Source organism: Xyrauchen texanus, chromosome 11 (genome assembly GCF_025860055.1).
Source record: "Xyrauchen texanus isolate HMW12.3.18 chromosome 11, RBS_HiC_50CHRs, whole genome shotgun sequence".
NCBI lineage: Eukaryota > Metazoa > Chordata > Actinopteri > Cypriniformes > Catostomidae > Xyrauchen > Xyrauchen texanus.
Window position 1 is genome coordinate 28,976,538 of NC_068286.1, and position 16,380 is coordinate 28,992,917.

Below are 16,380 nucleotides of genomic sequence, written 5' to 3' on the forward strand. Positions count from 1 at the left end.
ACATCTGTGGTGTCTGGTGTGGTTCCCAAAAGCCGACACAGATAAATGTTATCTGCAAACTTTGTTGCACGACAATAATCACTCGTAATTGTTACGAATAGAGGCAGCGAAGCAGACGAGGAGATGCGGATCCAATCGCAGTTCAACTTTATTAAGTAAACAAGCAAGAAAAAACACAAAGGAAAACCCTCAATGGGAAAAATAAACATAAAACTAGAACACAGGCAGGGAACACACACCAGGCTAACAACATTCAACGAACGACAAGGAGTGAACAAAAAGCAGGGCTTAAATACACAGTGAGTGATGACAGAATGAGACACAGGTGAAAACAATGAACAAAATGGCAGTGATGATGGCAGGTGGATTCTGGGAAGTGTAGTTCTAAACAATGACAAGTGAGACAGTGGAGCTAAACAAGGGACAAAATTGAAAACTATGGAATGCAAGGTGACAAAAATGGCAGACAGAGGGCAACAGTGAAACAAGACAAGGAATTCCTAACAGTAATACAAGCAATCTGTTTTATCTCCTCAAAATGACACAAGCAATAGAATATTATGAAAGCCAAATGGTGCACTCTGCAAAAATAGGTCAGATTTGTTTTCACAAGAAGTGTTTATTGTTATTTTATAAGATAAAAATAATAATAATGATTACCAACACATCAGACTAATGTGGCATAATGTGAAATTTAGCGTTTTGGTAAGTTGATGTTTTTTTTTACTTTGACTATATTTGTTTGAACTATAGGCATTACACTACATTTATTTAAAATGTATTCACATTTGTATACATTTTCCACAGAAATTTTACTAAACTGTGATGTATATTGTTATCGTATAAAATGACTCATATCGAGATATTACATTTTTGTCATATCTTCCACCCTTCACGATTATGTATAAACCTTTAAAGACAGACCTACCATGAGCCCCCCCGCCCCCAATAATTAAAACAAGCAAGTACAACACCCCTTGGATATAGGCTATGCTTCTGTTTAAGCCATTAGTGCACACTATTTACACATAATTATTTAAAAAATTATGTTTAATATTTGAATTCCAGCTGGAAAACTACACTACCTGTGAATCAAGAAGATCATCAATAAGTGAAAAAGAGCACCAAAAGAGCACTGCAAAGAGCTCTCAAGTCATGCTGGATAACATAATGATCATCAGGTTCTGTACAAACGTGACAATAATGCAAAATATAGGCTAACTATTTTAACATGTCTCAAACATTTGGTCAGCTGGTTCCCGCCTCCTCCTTGCCCACCTTACCCCATTACAGATGGTTACAAAAATCTGGTTACTTATTGTTTTGGGCAATTTCATGCTGGTTTTAGCATGTTTATACCAGTTAAACTGCTCTACCTACAACAATACCTCAAGACATCTATTCAATTCTTTAATATAGGCTGATAAGAAATCAATCCAGAGACAAAATGTACATTTATCTACAAAAAAAAAAATTGGCATAAGCCTTCGGATCAAAAGGTTTTTTAATATCAAGAGAAACAAATCCAGTCAAGAGTGTCCAAACTTCTGAATGGTAACATTTGTAACATGCTATTCTGGTTCAAGTAAAGTGATCGAACTCAGCTAAAGCAAGAGAAAGTTCTACTTAAAGACAGATAAATAAAAAGAGGCAGAGAGGGTCTACAATGCATTTCTTTAGCCAGACAAACAGAGCTGACAAGATGAATGTCTCTTAGTTGCTCTTTAGCCAGTCGCTATGGACAGGTTTAGAGTATCCTGGGAATGGAAGACGGTGACGAGGGAGGGTCTAAAAGTGAGTACCAATCAAACAAAAGCCTCTTTACTCGAGACATTCAATGTATATTATCAGACATGAAAGGCTTTATTTCCCACTAGCTCTCTCCAGATTTTCAAAACGATTTTGTCTTCTTTCCTCCATTTCTCTCTTTTATTCTACTTTTGCTTGCTGTGCTACACACCTGTCCAAAGATACAGCTTGAGTTATTTTACAGTACCAGGTTTGATTCTAGGTTGAAGCGTGTCACATTTCCTCCTATTTGGAATGACAAATGCAAACATGTCAAAGGTGAGTTTAGATTACAGGTCACCTAATTAAGGTCTTTTTACATTAATGCTAAACTTGAGAGAAGTTAGCAATAAAACAAACAGCATTACACTGTTTAATGACACCTGATAATCTTAATTTCACCATTCAATGGAGAACATTTTTTAATAAAAAACAACCCGAGATCTAACCCAATACGAAACAACCCCTAAATCTAACCCAAAACAGAAAACACAACCTGAATTCTTACCCGAAACTAAGCAAAACAAAACTTAGCCAAAACAAAAACAACCTCAACTCAAACACAAAATAGACAAAACAACCAAAAAACAACCAAAATTCCAACAGCAAAAAAAAAAAAAAAATAATTCTTACCAATGAAACAAAAACAAACCCAACTTTTAGTCAAAAGTATGCAAACAAAACAACTCAACCAGAATTCTAACCCAAAATGAAACAAAACAACCCGAACTCTAACCCAAGCAAAACAAAAAGCAAAACAAAATAACCTCAAATCCACCACAAAATAAGATGAAACAACCCTAACTAACCGAAAACTATATAAAAAAAACTGAATTCAACCAAACCGAAAAAATAATAATAATTCTAACCAAAAACAATATGACAAAACCCCAATTCTAACCAAAAAGAACAGAAAATAGAACAGCAAACAAAACACAACCTAAACTCTTACCCCCATGCAAAATAAAACTAAACAACCCAAACTCTTACACAAAGTGATGCAAAACAAAGCCCAAACTACCTCAAATTCAACACAAGAATTAGACAAAAGAGCACCAACTTTTAAACAAAATGAAATAACCAGAATTTTAAACAAAAAATGAAACAAAAAGAACTCAAATTAAAATCTGAACCCGGTTTTTACCCCAAAATGAAACAAAACAACCCCAAGTCTCTGGAAGACTTGGAATACAGTATATTGCATGAGTCGTATGGAGTACCTTTATGGTGTTTATGTTTTTTTTGGAGCTTGACAAAGATGTCTGCCAGTGGACTGACTTTCTAGAAAAACCTTGACAAAACCCTGTGTTCAAAAAACAAAAAAACTAATTCAAACCCAAATTAAACTAAACTAGAAACCCAAAACTAATAACTAAACAAAACAAAAACAACCACAACTCTTACCCAAAACTACACAAAACAACTAAGCCAAAACTATATGAAAAAAGCAAAAACTAAACACTTCCAACATAAACATGAAACAAATAAATCCTAACTCTTACCCAAAATGAAAATAAACACATAACACACAAAAAAACTGCATAATGACCATGATCCTGGTAGAATACAACTTCTATGCCTTTTCTATACACACTCAGGCCAAATAGGCCTTATTAGGTTATGAGGTCTTCAAAATATTATCCGTCTTCAAAAATAGTCTTCGGTCACTGTACAAAAACATCTATTAAATCTTTTATAAATTCTCAAACCTGATGAAATTAAGGATATTAACAAGAAAACAAAAATATATTTCCAAATGTCCCACACAAACACATTTTCTTGTGCAAACATATTAGCTGCTTTTCTAGTTAGGTGTTTCAGCAAGAGACCTGTAACTTGGCATGTAAGCACCAAGAGCCTCTAGCAAGATGTTTTCAGGGCTGTACAAAGGAATGTTTGGGTTTCAATGAAAGGTGAAAAGGAGATTTTTGGAAGTTTCATCAGCAAAACCTTGCTAAATCTTCTCAAATGATCTTTGCGATACAGCCAGATGGCCAAATTAAGTCCATGATGGTCCTTGTTTCATTTTTCTTTCAAGTTATAAGGAACAGAACTTTCTGAGCCTTAACTTTCATTAATTTTGGAAATGAAAAGTATTCTAGCGAGAAATGGTGTGATGTGACTCAGTTCTGTTGTGACTCAAATTGTCTCGGTGCATCTTACTATAAGATAGCAAGTGTTTGATAGGAAACTGTGTGACATTAGATCAATAAACATATGATGTACAGGAGAGACAATGCAATGATAATACACTGAAAAGTTTGCTGCAATACAGTCACGTCCATAAATATTGGGACATCGACACAATTCTAATCTTTTTGGCGCTATACACCACCACAATGAATTTGAAATGAAATGAACAAGATGTGCTTTAACTGCAGACTTTCAGCTTTAATTTGAGGGTATTTACATCCAAATCAAGTGAACGGTGTAGGAATTACAACAGTTTGTATTTGTGCCTCCCACTCTTTAAGGGACCAAAAGTAATGGGACAATTGGCTGCTCAGCTGTTCCATGGCCAGGTGTGTGTTATTCCCTCATTATCCCATTTACAAGGAGCAGATAAAAGGTCATCAACTAGTCATCTCCTTTTGTGTTCCACAGAAGAAAAAAATTCTTAAAGACACCACATGAAGTTGAGTAAATGACAAAATTATAATTTTAGGGTGAACAATCACTTGAATGTTCTCCTTAGACAGCCTGAGGCTCTCCTGTTAATCACAGTGCCACTGGGATCCCAAACAATTGCCACCAACTTCTAACATGGACAACTGACTTTTAGCCTGAAAAGTCAGACAGCAGTCTTCCATCAGTTTGACCACCCACAGCCTTTGATGCATTAGCTGTTGACAGCATGAATCTGTAGAACAACTGTCTCATTACACTTCCACCCTCTGAAGAGTGAAACGAGACAAACACGGACCATGTCATATGGTTGTAGCTTATTTATTAACACCCCAGTGGCTAAACTATACGGCATATGGTCATTAGGTCAAAAAAGCAGCTTATTCTAATAATAAAAAAAAAAAAAACACTCACTATGGGTCTGTTCCAAAACCTAGTGAGCCTCCTTTGGAGGCAACATTTTAAGGCATCAAAGGCATACTCCCGACGCAAAGGCTGTTCCAAAAGGTAGGCATCTTAATTATGCTTCCTCGGAAGATATTTAATTTTGGCCCAATTTTAAGGTAGCATCGGATGTATCTTTCCCCGTGTAGGTGATCCCAGAATAAACAGTGATGAGCTCAGCAAAAAATTTATCCAAGATGGCAGACGACGTGAGAGAAATTTTTATATCCTTATAATCCATTCAATACTGAAAAGTATCAACAGTTGAATATGACACAAAACCGACTATTTAATCCAAAATGTGTGTGTCGCATTTAGGCTCATTAGAGAATTGCGTCGTTTCTCTGGCATCACCTTTATTTAAATCAGTTTTGAGTCCAGTCTTGTGCGCTATGTGTGAGGAGCGCTATTTAAATGGTGCACGGAGCTGGCATCGTTTCATTAAGGATGCTGCGATAAAAGACAGCGAGGCAGCTCTCTAAGTTTTGGAACAGACCCTTAGAAAGGAATAGATGGTTTCATAGACATTGAAAGCAACCAATCACAGTTTGTTGTGTTTTTATGCACAGTTTAGGGGTGGATTTATCTATAACGGATTATAACAAAATTTCACGGTATACCATGGTTTGAAAATTGATCGTTATCATACCATGTACATTTGCTTATCAACGGTATTGAGAAAAAAATGCAACCGGATGGAGAATCTATGTGCTTGCGCATCTCCTTTCCTCCTTGTCTGCATGTCACACACAAATGCAGCGGAGAAAATGTCAGAGAGAAGCAAGGCGATGGGATCTGACATGAGTGTCTGTGTGTGAGAGTTAAAGCAGTGTTTCTCAACTGGTTTATTCAGACTGGGTCGCGGACAGCAGGGAAAGAGCAATACCATGGTTCTCCCATTGAAGATATTTCGCCAGTCGAGGCCGATTTAATGATAATATCGCAAACAGCTAAAGCAGACATGGGCAATTTACAGCCCGAGGGCTGGGTCAGGCCCTCCACATGGTTTAATGTGGTCCGCAGCTCATTTATCGTAAAATCGTTTTTATTTTTCATTGGATATTTCAGTTAACTTGCATTGGGACCTAACGCGTCTCCACAAGCATTTACCATGCTCATGGTTGCCAAATAAGAGACGCAACACCCCCAGTTTGAGATTTACACTTGCGCAAATTGGAAATATTACGCCTTATGTTATACTTATTTTGTGCAATCTGGCAACCATGCACGCGAGTGCGCCATTTCTATCCCTTTGAACAAACTTGGCGATCTGTAGTGCAATATTCTGCTCAAGGAAAAGTGTTATACGGCAACTCCGTGTCCATTCTTGAGGCTGCTTGTGATGTTTGGTGCTACTAATTTTGCAGGTAAACCTTCTGAGTGATTAAATTAAATATAAAAGTAGATCTCGGCATCATTGACACACGGAGGAGTAATCATTGGCATGCGAGCAAAAGCAAGCCAGAGACAAATATGTACATGTATTTATTATTTGTGCAATTTAGAAATGTAGAATTTAGATGTTAATCTAACTCTTGCAGTATTCATTTATCATAGTCATGCAATCTGTATTATTCAGTTGTGTGCTGAAAGTCAAACGTTGACAACAACAACAAAATAATGTCACTTGATGCATGTCCTTGTACTGGAAAACCATGAACAAAACTAGGCAACATAAAAGGAAATGCAACCCAGGATACATTAAATACAGGTTACGTTTAATCTATGGCAGGTCGCCAATTGATGTCCAATGTAAAATCTAGTTGAGAACCACTGAGTTAAAGGGAAAGACAGGAGCAGTCTGGCCTCACTGTCGCACACCTACAGTATATGTTAACTGTTAATAATCATAGGACATTACTTCAAAAGCTCACACAGTTGATGTTATTTTTCATTTAGTAGTTCATTTAACATATAAACTAACATGCTTTAGTTATACAACATGTTATAGTTACGTATTTTTTTTTTATCATGTTTATAATTCTGTTTATTATAATTCTGTTAGATTTATTTTATTTTCAAAAGGAAGACTTTTACACATACTTCAATAAAATAAATGGTTTCAAGTTTAAATTATAATGAAGTATTTGCTTAAAAATAATTAATTAAATAACCCTTCTGTTTTCACTGATAATAGTAATTGTGTAATACCGTGAAACCGTGATATTTTCTGAGACGGTTATCATACCGTGAAAATCTCATACCGTTGCAACCCTAGACAGGAGTGACGTCTTTAAGCAATTTTTTATAAAAATCAATGTGAATGTGTACTTCTGGAAGCAAGAATGCTAAAAAAAGAAACTCCACATTTTGTTGACAGAATTGTGTGCTAAAGCACGACCAAAAGCCATAGCTTACGAGATTGGCTTGACATATAGAAAGCTATTTCTGTTAGGCACTATTATAAACATCAAATATACATTTTTAATGTCATTTAAATACCAAATAATCACCATCAAATTAGTTTTCTAAGAATTAGGGTAGAAGCTGTAGGTAAAGCAGAACACATTTGTATTAAAGGGGTCATGACATGGGTTTTTTTATTATATTATTATGTTCCCTTAGGTGCAATTATAGTATTAATATATTTTTTTTAAGAAAAACTTTTAAAATCTAGTGATTTATGACCTTTTCCCACCCTGTTTCTCATCCTCTGATTCAAACAGTCTGTTTTGGGGCGTTTTCCATTTAAGACTTCAGTGTTAACGCTCACTGTTATGATTGGCTAACGTCAGTGCCTATGTATCAATTATTGACGCCCCAGCCAGAACAATATGCAATTAAACTAAGTAAAAACACTGTGATTATTCATAATGAATGAAATTGCGCTTTAAAAAGTAGTTTAAAGTTTAAAATAGATTACTTACAGTTTGCGTCGTCGTTGTTCCCAGAATAGTCGGCACAGACTTATCTTTGAGCAACAGTTTTCTGGCAAAGCCAGCATCATATTGAGATTTGTTCACAAAACAGTCATCCTTAAAATGTACAGAACAAACGCTTAAGTTAACACTGCCGTGACTGGGACGTCCGCAAAAAATAAACTGCATCCATTTTTCCCTGACGTCTGGATCTTTCGGCAGCTTATTCAGAGGTTTTGTTTGACCACAGCCAGGAACAGCACATCTGTGTGGCAACGTAATTTTCCTGTGCACAAGTAGTCTGTCAGAGCTCGCTGTCCATCGACTGAACACTTGTGAGGCGCACGGCGATACGAAATGAGCGTAGTTGTCTTGCGCTTAAAGCGTAGTTATCTTGTGCTGGAGGCGGTCATATGCAAACGCTGGTACGTCACTTCTAACCGTCACGTCACTTCTAACCATGAATCCAGAACGAGCTGTATTTTGAGCTTGATTAAATAAATGATTCGTTTAGAATGGGGAGGACGTCTTAAAATATTAAACTTGCAGGACGTTTTAATGATACAAAGACCTCTTATATACCAAAAGATCAAGGCAAATTTGGTTTCTCATGTCATGACCCCTTTAATTTGTAAAGAACTTCAGATGGCATTTCACAAAATGGCATACTTTTTGCCACATAATGCAAGACCCTCCGGCTGTTTATGTTAAAACAAACAACAGAACACATTATATTAATGACACTACAGTATAAAGGAAAAAACTTAAATTTTGCTCTGTGCATGACAAGAGTTCCGAAGCTCCTTTGAAGCTTGTCAAACTACTTTTATAGGAGTTTAACTATAGTCAAGTGAAGCTAGAAAAAAATAGTTAGCTATGTTTCAAGCAACTAATTAAAAACAGTTAACCACAATGACGTTAATTGCTAAACTGACAAACGCGTTTAAAAAGACATTAAATGACATGTAAACACAAGTCATATCAGTCTAAAAGAAGAAGCTGCTTTATAATACATATAGCTTTCAAGTTTCTGTCTGTGTCCCACAATACGACAAGGAACACCCACTACATTAAACACCCACTCCAAGTAACAGTCCCCTAGGATCATAAAGCAATTTTATTGCAAAAAAACTATTAAAATCCAATGCAATCGCTGTATTATTCATGTTGTCAACTGTGTAAACTTAGCAAAAAAGTTGTGAAAAAAAATAATTATTTGTTCAGTTTTCTCCAGTTAGCTCATAAATTAACTGTTTAGCCTATTAGCTTAGCATATCACTAGCTTCTATTCATTTTCATCACATTTTTCCTTACTGTCACCACCTAGTGATGCATATTATTCGTATTATTGTACATAATCGAACCTTTAAAGTCTACATGTACTCAAAATTGACACAATTTACTGTGTTAGCACACATTACTAGTCTTTTGCGGTGAACAATTCATCCATGCAATTTAATCCACAGACAAAATTTGTGTTTGTCTTCATAATCTTAAATCTAAAGCTTCACCGACATGCCTTCTCTGACCGCTTAGGCAGAACATCCTTTAACCACTCCCCTCCAACCGTCAGTCTACGTTGAGCATTGACAGAGTAAAAAAGACGTATAACAAACAGATGGTGAGGAGTTGCGTTTTCGATTGTGGCTCTCCCAAAACTATTTTCCAATCCCCAAATACCCTGGTTGCGGGTCCGATGGCTTGATTTGTTGCTATTCGGAGGAGGGGGGATATTAGAGAGTGTTCACACGTGTTCGAGGCATTTCACCTGGGAATGCTTAAAAAATTGGACAGAACACGAAATGGGGTTTTTGATATACCTATCCTTAACAGACACAGCTGTCCTGTCAGTGTACACCATTGGTATCTCACAAAGTTTGAGGTTAAGTGAAACTAGCTAGCAAGCTCGTCAGAAATGGTTTTCGTCCCTAGCTGTGTTCTGCCAGCTATACATTTAGACATAGTTTTAGGCTACTGTTCTAAGCACTGCACCCAAATTAAAACTTTGCCATAACGCTGTAATTATATACCGGTTAATTTAATAAAAGGTTGCAGCAGTAATAGCAAATAAAAATTTGTTTTGAAAAATTAGCTTTACCATTGGGAGGCATCGAGATGCTCTCGAAGGTGAACTTGCTACCGAGCCCCCACGTTCAGGTCAACGTTTGTACTTTCAATAGGTAATGGCTCAAACATATAAGGCCTGATTCCCCGCAATAAAATGATCCTCTGTGTGCTCCTGCTCCTCGTCCTCCTCCACCTGCTGGAAACAAACTTCTTCCCCATCGAAAGCGATTGCTGGCGGTGTCAGACGACGAGAAGTCCTCCACAACTGACTGTAAACTTGCGTTCAGCTCTGCCTACATTTCAGTATGGAACGCCTACTTTTCTAGATCCAATCAATTGTCAATAGATAAAATCAAGTCTCGCCCTCAATTTTTTCTCATTCAATATTCCGATTCACTTGGAAATACGTCATGATACTGAAGTCGGTCGCAACTTCCGTTACATACAGACTATAAGTTGTGGTATATTTAACAATTTTCAAACTTTTCATTTGTAATCCTTGTAGTTATGGTTAGGTTTAGGGGTAGTGATAGGAGTAGGGTTGCTGTAGGACTCAAAATAAACACAAACAACAGTGTATAAATGTGACATCCAGCTGTTACAAGACTAAGCATTTCTCTGGTTATTTGAAGGGGGTATGCCTTGTGGTGGGTGTGTCTTGTAGTAGTCATGCAGGATCCAGGTAGACCCTTCTCATTGTTTTGGCCTCACATATATGAGCACTGCAATATTTTGATCACATGACTAGCTAAATATAGCTCACTTTATCGCATTAATCCACTGTAATTGGACATTCCATTAAATCTTTTTCAATCGTAGAATAAAATAATCATGGCTGACAGTCAATAGCAATTTTCGGAACAAGATCGATAACTGAGAAAGTCTGTTTGTGCATAATGGTGCATCTACTCCGCTAGGTGTCAGTGGTGCATGAATATTACTGAGGGCGCATTTACGGAACATCTTTTAGATATCTTTTATTATCCAATTGATTGCAATCTTCTTTTGAATGATCCAAATACTGATTCTTTAAATCCTAAAATCCTTAAATCTATCTTTCACTTTAATTTTACTCCCATTTTGGTTGTGTTGATTATTATATCTTTTATATAAATGGCAATTGAACTGCATAGTTTGGGCCCAGTTGTAAAAAATTTATAAATTACAGCATTATCTGAGAGAGAATTACTTCTATATGCAAGAAAAATGGACATTATAATTGAAATACTGTACATCCTAATGAATCAATCAAATTGAGCTTGTGATTCAAAATTGGGAAATCCGTATCAATACCCAGCCCCAATACTTGTTAAATATACATAGTTTTGAAAAAAGGTGAACTACAGTAATGCTACAGAATAATGTAGATAAGTTAGTAAAGTTGTCAACATTCATCCATGTAATCAGGAACATTTATGTTGATGTGTTTGAATTGGATTTTACAAACTGCTGATCTACTTACTTTGCTTAGTTACATGAACTCGCACGGGGGCAGATATCTTCTCTGCGGCTTTGTACCATTGTCTATGGTTGTGCTGTAGCCACGCGCTCACTTTACATGAATAAAGTCCTATGTCAGACATGTCCATGCTGTGAATCTTTATCTGAAAATCCCATTTCCCCAACCGTCTCACATCCACAACATCAGAAGTGTTGGTCAACACGCCATTGCGATCCATGTGCGCCAACACAAGGGTGGCATTCAACAGCCACGTCACTTCCAGGTCAAATGTGGGCACGTTGTCAGTCGTAATCGAACAGGTGAGGAGTACAGTATCTTCTGTTGACAACGTGGTGTTTTCCTGGACATCAACATTGAGAGAGAGTGCTGACAATTTTAAAAGAAAAAGTAGAAAAACATGTATCAGAAATGGATCTGACATAATTAAAATCGCAATGTGCAACCTAAAAGTATAGTTTACCCAAAAAAGAAAATACTAAAATTTGTATTCACCCTCACATAATTTAAAACCTGTATGACTTTCTCAGGTTACAAATAAAAAGAGAAGTTCATACTACACGCTTGAAGTGTGCATTAAATTTGAGAGGCACAACCGAGAGGAACATACTGTAATTAGTGAACAACAAATTTTCAATCGTTTCTCACAACAAGACATGGAATATAGCGAACAATTCATACACACTACTGTTATTTAGGAATACACAATGTTTTGTCTGCAATTTTTGGCAAATATAATTATAAATGGACAAAACATGTCTTGCATACAAAAGTTAAAAATCAAGAAATTCATAATAATAAATATATTGGGAAACGTTCAATCTAAAGGACATGTGTATACTCAAGGCATTTATTACTTATATTTTCAATTAATTTTTAAATGCATGCTCTATACTTGAAGCACATGTAACTTATCCTGTCCTCAGCAAGAGGTCACAATGTTAAACTGCCAAACAAAGTGTTTTAAAATGCAACAAATTCATAAATGTAAATGTCAAATGAAAGGTAAGGATCTGCAATATATATAAAACAATATAAAAAGTCAATTTTAAATTATATTTTCCTTTTACAGCATAATGTTCCATGTTTGTTGTATCAACGCCTAATTTGTTCTATTTACAAGTATTAACTTAGATATGTAGAGCAATTGCTAAAATGGTACCGTCTCTTTAAGACCTGTGGCAGGTAATTTGACAGTAATGTTTGTTTAGTCGAATGGTTTATTTACAGCATCAATGCTATGCGTTATTTGAATTAAATGTTTTGCTTGTTGTTTTTGATAAATAACTGACTGTACAGAACTGAAAGTATATTAAAAGAGATATTCTTAAACAAAAAATGGTTTGCTTGGATCTAGTATTTGGACTCACATTACACGGAAAGAGTCAAAACTGTTAGTCTCAGCATGCAGTGAAAAGATCTCGTGCTGAACTTCTTCACCACTACGCCACTCAAACACTTTGGTTGAAATCTAAAAAAAATTACCAGCCAGTGGCTAATCACAGACATTTAGGAAGTATTTACACACATCTGATAGTTGGGATTGCAGATAGAAAGCAACAGCAATCTTGGCATTTTAAGAATTGACATTGGGCTTGTACAAATGAAGAACAAGTAGAAAATCAATATTTTTTTATATACCTGCAGGATCAGTTTGTCTCTTTTGTGCCTCATATGAGCATCTCTGACTGCACTGAAAATATCATCTCATGATACATAGATCTAAGTACTGATACAATATCGTGAGAAAAAAAACGCGATATATCGATATTTGATTGTATCGACACAGCCGTACTCCAAAAGCATCTGTCTGATGCATGTGTGTACATTGACACGTCCTTAGACAAGCCCTCATAATGAATGAATGATTAACAAAATTCACCTGCAAAATGGATTGCTGTGAACCGTATCCCAATGATTAGCTTATGTTCAATAATATGCAAATATACAATATGGATTCTAAAGATGTTTTTTGTATTGTCTTATCAAATGCTTAACTCCTATGCCACAGTAATGTAATGCATTGTAATTATCTGATGTAATACATTGTATTTATCGGAATATAAATACATATATATGAAAGATAACTTTTTATAATTATTTAATCATTATATATTTAATTATTGTAATTTGAGGGGCTCACAGCTATTATTTATATACGTGATCAATTTTATAAATTAATCGGGACACCATGTAATTAATTCAGTTAAAAAATGTTTATCGATTGACAGCCCTAGTTTTTATAAAAACTTTTTTCCTTACATGGTTCGTTTGCTGAAACCTGTCCAAATCTATCATTTCAAATGAATTAAACATATTTCACAAGTTAACTAAAGAATCAGTGAATATAATTTTGAATTTGTTTAATTATTCCACAAAATTCTAATTTAAGACAATCTTTTATGGCCCACAATTATCATTTCGGTGCATCACTACTTTTATTGTACTTTTTGAAGCTCAACAGGTTGTGGTCATTTGCTTTCGCTGTATGGAAAAGAGCAGCATAAATATTCAGCAAAAAAAACTCCACTTGTGCTCAATGATAAAAAGTCAGTCATACAGGTTTAGAATGACATGAGATTGAGTAAAGCCTTCTTTTAATTAAAAAAATAAAACGGGGGAGACAGAATTCATCTCCTTCCTGAGCCGTATGAGAGCTGTGTGGTCCCATGGTGTTTATACTTGCATACAATTATTTGTACAGATGAACGTGTACCTTCAGGAGTTTGGAAATTGCTCCCATGGATGAACCAGACTTAAATAGTTTTTTTTTCTGAGGTTTCTTTTGATTTTCACATGATGTAAAGCAAAGAAGCACGGAGTTTGAAGGTAGTCCTTAAAATACATCCACAGGCACACCAATTCAGTACACCTCCTATCAGAAGCTAATTCAAAGTCTACACAACTACACAATGATCGTTGTAAGAAATTATAGATATTACAGTTTCATTTCTTTATTTTTTTATTAATGCAAGATTTCCTGTAAAGCTGCTTTGAAATGATGTGTGTTATGAAAAGCGCTACACAAATAAAAAGGACTTGATTAATTGACTAATTGTCAAAAGGTTTGACATAATTTTCTGGAATTTTACAAGCTGCTTCAAGGCACAGTTAACTTAAATTTATGTAAACTTCTGACCCACTGGAATTGTGATATAGTCTATTAAAAGTGAAGCAATCTGTCTGTAAACAAATGTTTGAAAAATGATGTGTGTCATGCAAAAAGTAGATATCCTAAACGACTTGCCAAAACTATAGTTTGCAAATTTGAAATCTGTGTAGTCTGTGTTTTTTTAGCAATGCATTGGTGCATTGTAATCTCTTTAATACTTTTGGTTACATTAAAAGTTTTCTCAAAGAACACAAAGACACTGAGAGTCAGTGTTTGTGTAATGTCCAACACCCATAGTCTTCTCGTTTTTAATTAAAACCTCCACAGTAACATTGACAGTCTATATGGTAACCGGGCAGGAATTTTGGCAGCAATGAAAATTCAAACACTCGGTTTGTGAGAAAGGTCTGGAGACATTAAACAAGATAAAACTGCACAAAAGGGCAGTTATTGTCCTCAAGCGAGGCGCACATGACTCAAACAACCATAATCAAAACTCATTCTCTCATTTTCTCTGTGTCTCCAAATGAATCTCTTTGCACACACTTTCAAAATCTAAATGACACGACTGATGAAACAGCCTTTGGGAAACGTAATGGCCAAATTAAAATCACAGCGATATTCACAATGTTGCTTAATTTTATATCAGCAGCGAAACAATTGCAAAAATATATCCATAAAATACAGAATAAAGCCATGACACAACAAAAATTGTTCACAACATAGATTAATAACTTTAATTTTGATTAATAAACAAACATTTACCTTCAGTCTTCTTTAGGTCAGCTTTTCCTTAAAATTTCCCTCGTAAACTTGAAATGCAGCATTTGTATGACTAATCCATTTCTATTAATTCCTTTGTGTTCTGGTATATTATGATGCATTATGTGCCATTTTTCTTGGGTTGTGACTTAATTCTAAAGTTTTGCCTCTTCTCTTTAAACACAGGTAACTCTCTGAAGTACACTAACCTGTAGGGGTGACAGCAACTTCCCCCATCTCCACCGATTTCTCCTGAATCCTCTTCCAGACGCCCTGCTCTCTCGTCCACAGTCCAGCCTTACAAACATACATCCCCTTATCCTTTGGCAGAGCTCCAGACATCACAAGACTGTGAGATACTCCGTTTCCCATTTCTAGACGTATTCCACCATCTTTGTAGCGTTGCATGGAGTTGTCTCCAACAGTCACACCCAAATCAGGACCAAAGGTGAGTAATTCCTTCAGTACAAATTGTTCCTCCTTGACCAACCAGGTAAGAGACACATAAATTCCCTCTATCAGGTTCCGAGAGACATTGCAAAGGAGCCTGATGGATCCACCCTCAGGAACAACAGAGTTTGGGGCCTCGGGTGCCACAATTAGACTATTAGGAACAACTGCAAGTTTTTAGAGAAGCAGAAAAATCATTTTAAAAATCGTTTTTAAAATCATGAGAAACAAATTCAGAACAAACTTTTAATAGTGTAAATATACTGTACATACAGTGGCCCCAAAACATATTTGGAGGTTGTTGCCAAGTAGCTTAAGACAAAAGAGTCTGCCTTCAATTCTTGATGATTTCTAAGGGAGTCTATTTTTCTAATTTACTTTTCTTTTTTTTTTATCCACCAGGTGAAAATCTGATCATACAGAAAAGTAATATCACACAAAACAAACGAATGACAAGTTGCATGGTATGAGGTTCAATTCATGTACGTAACAAAAAACTATGCAGAATGAGTTTAATAATTATGGTTAGAGAGTTAGAAAAACCCCCTGAATGAGCAATTGTAAGTGATGCTTGCTTCAGCAAACACTACTAACAATAAACCTTAGCATGTGGGGAAATTATTTGATTTAGCACACCTTACTGCATCAATGAATTACAGTAATTACACTTAGGGAAATTCCATTGTACACTGTCATCATAATGCACCAACCATTGAATTAAGCTTTTTTTACAGGCATACAGTTGAAGTCATACATTTACAAACACCTTAGCCAAATACTTAAATACTTATTTAAACTCAGTTTTTCACAATTCC

General features: G+C 35.7%; 1 pseudogene; it reads right to left on the reverse strand.

Annotated features, from left to right (window-relative positions):
• Window positions 1-16,380, reverse strand: part of LOC127651382 (prostaglandin F2 receptor negative regulator-like) — a 44,586-nt pseudogene that overhangs the window by 19,491 nt on the left and 8,715 nt on the right.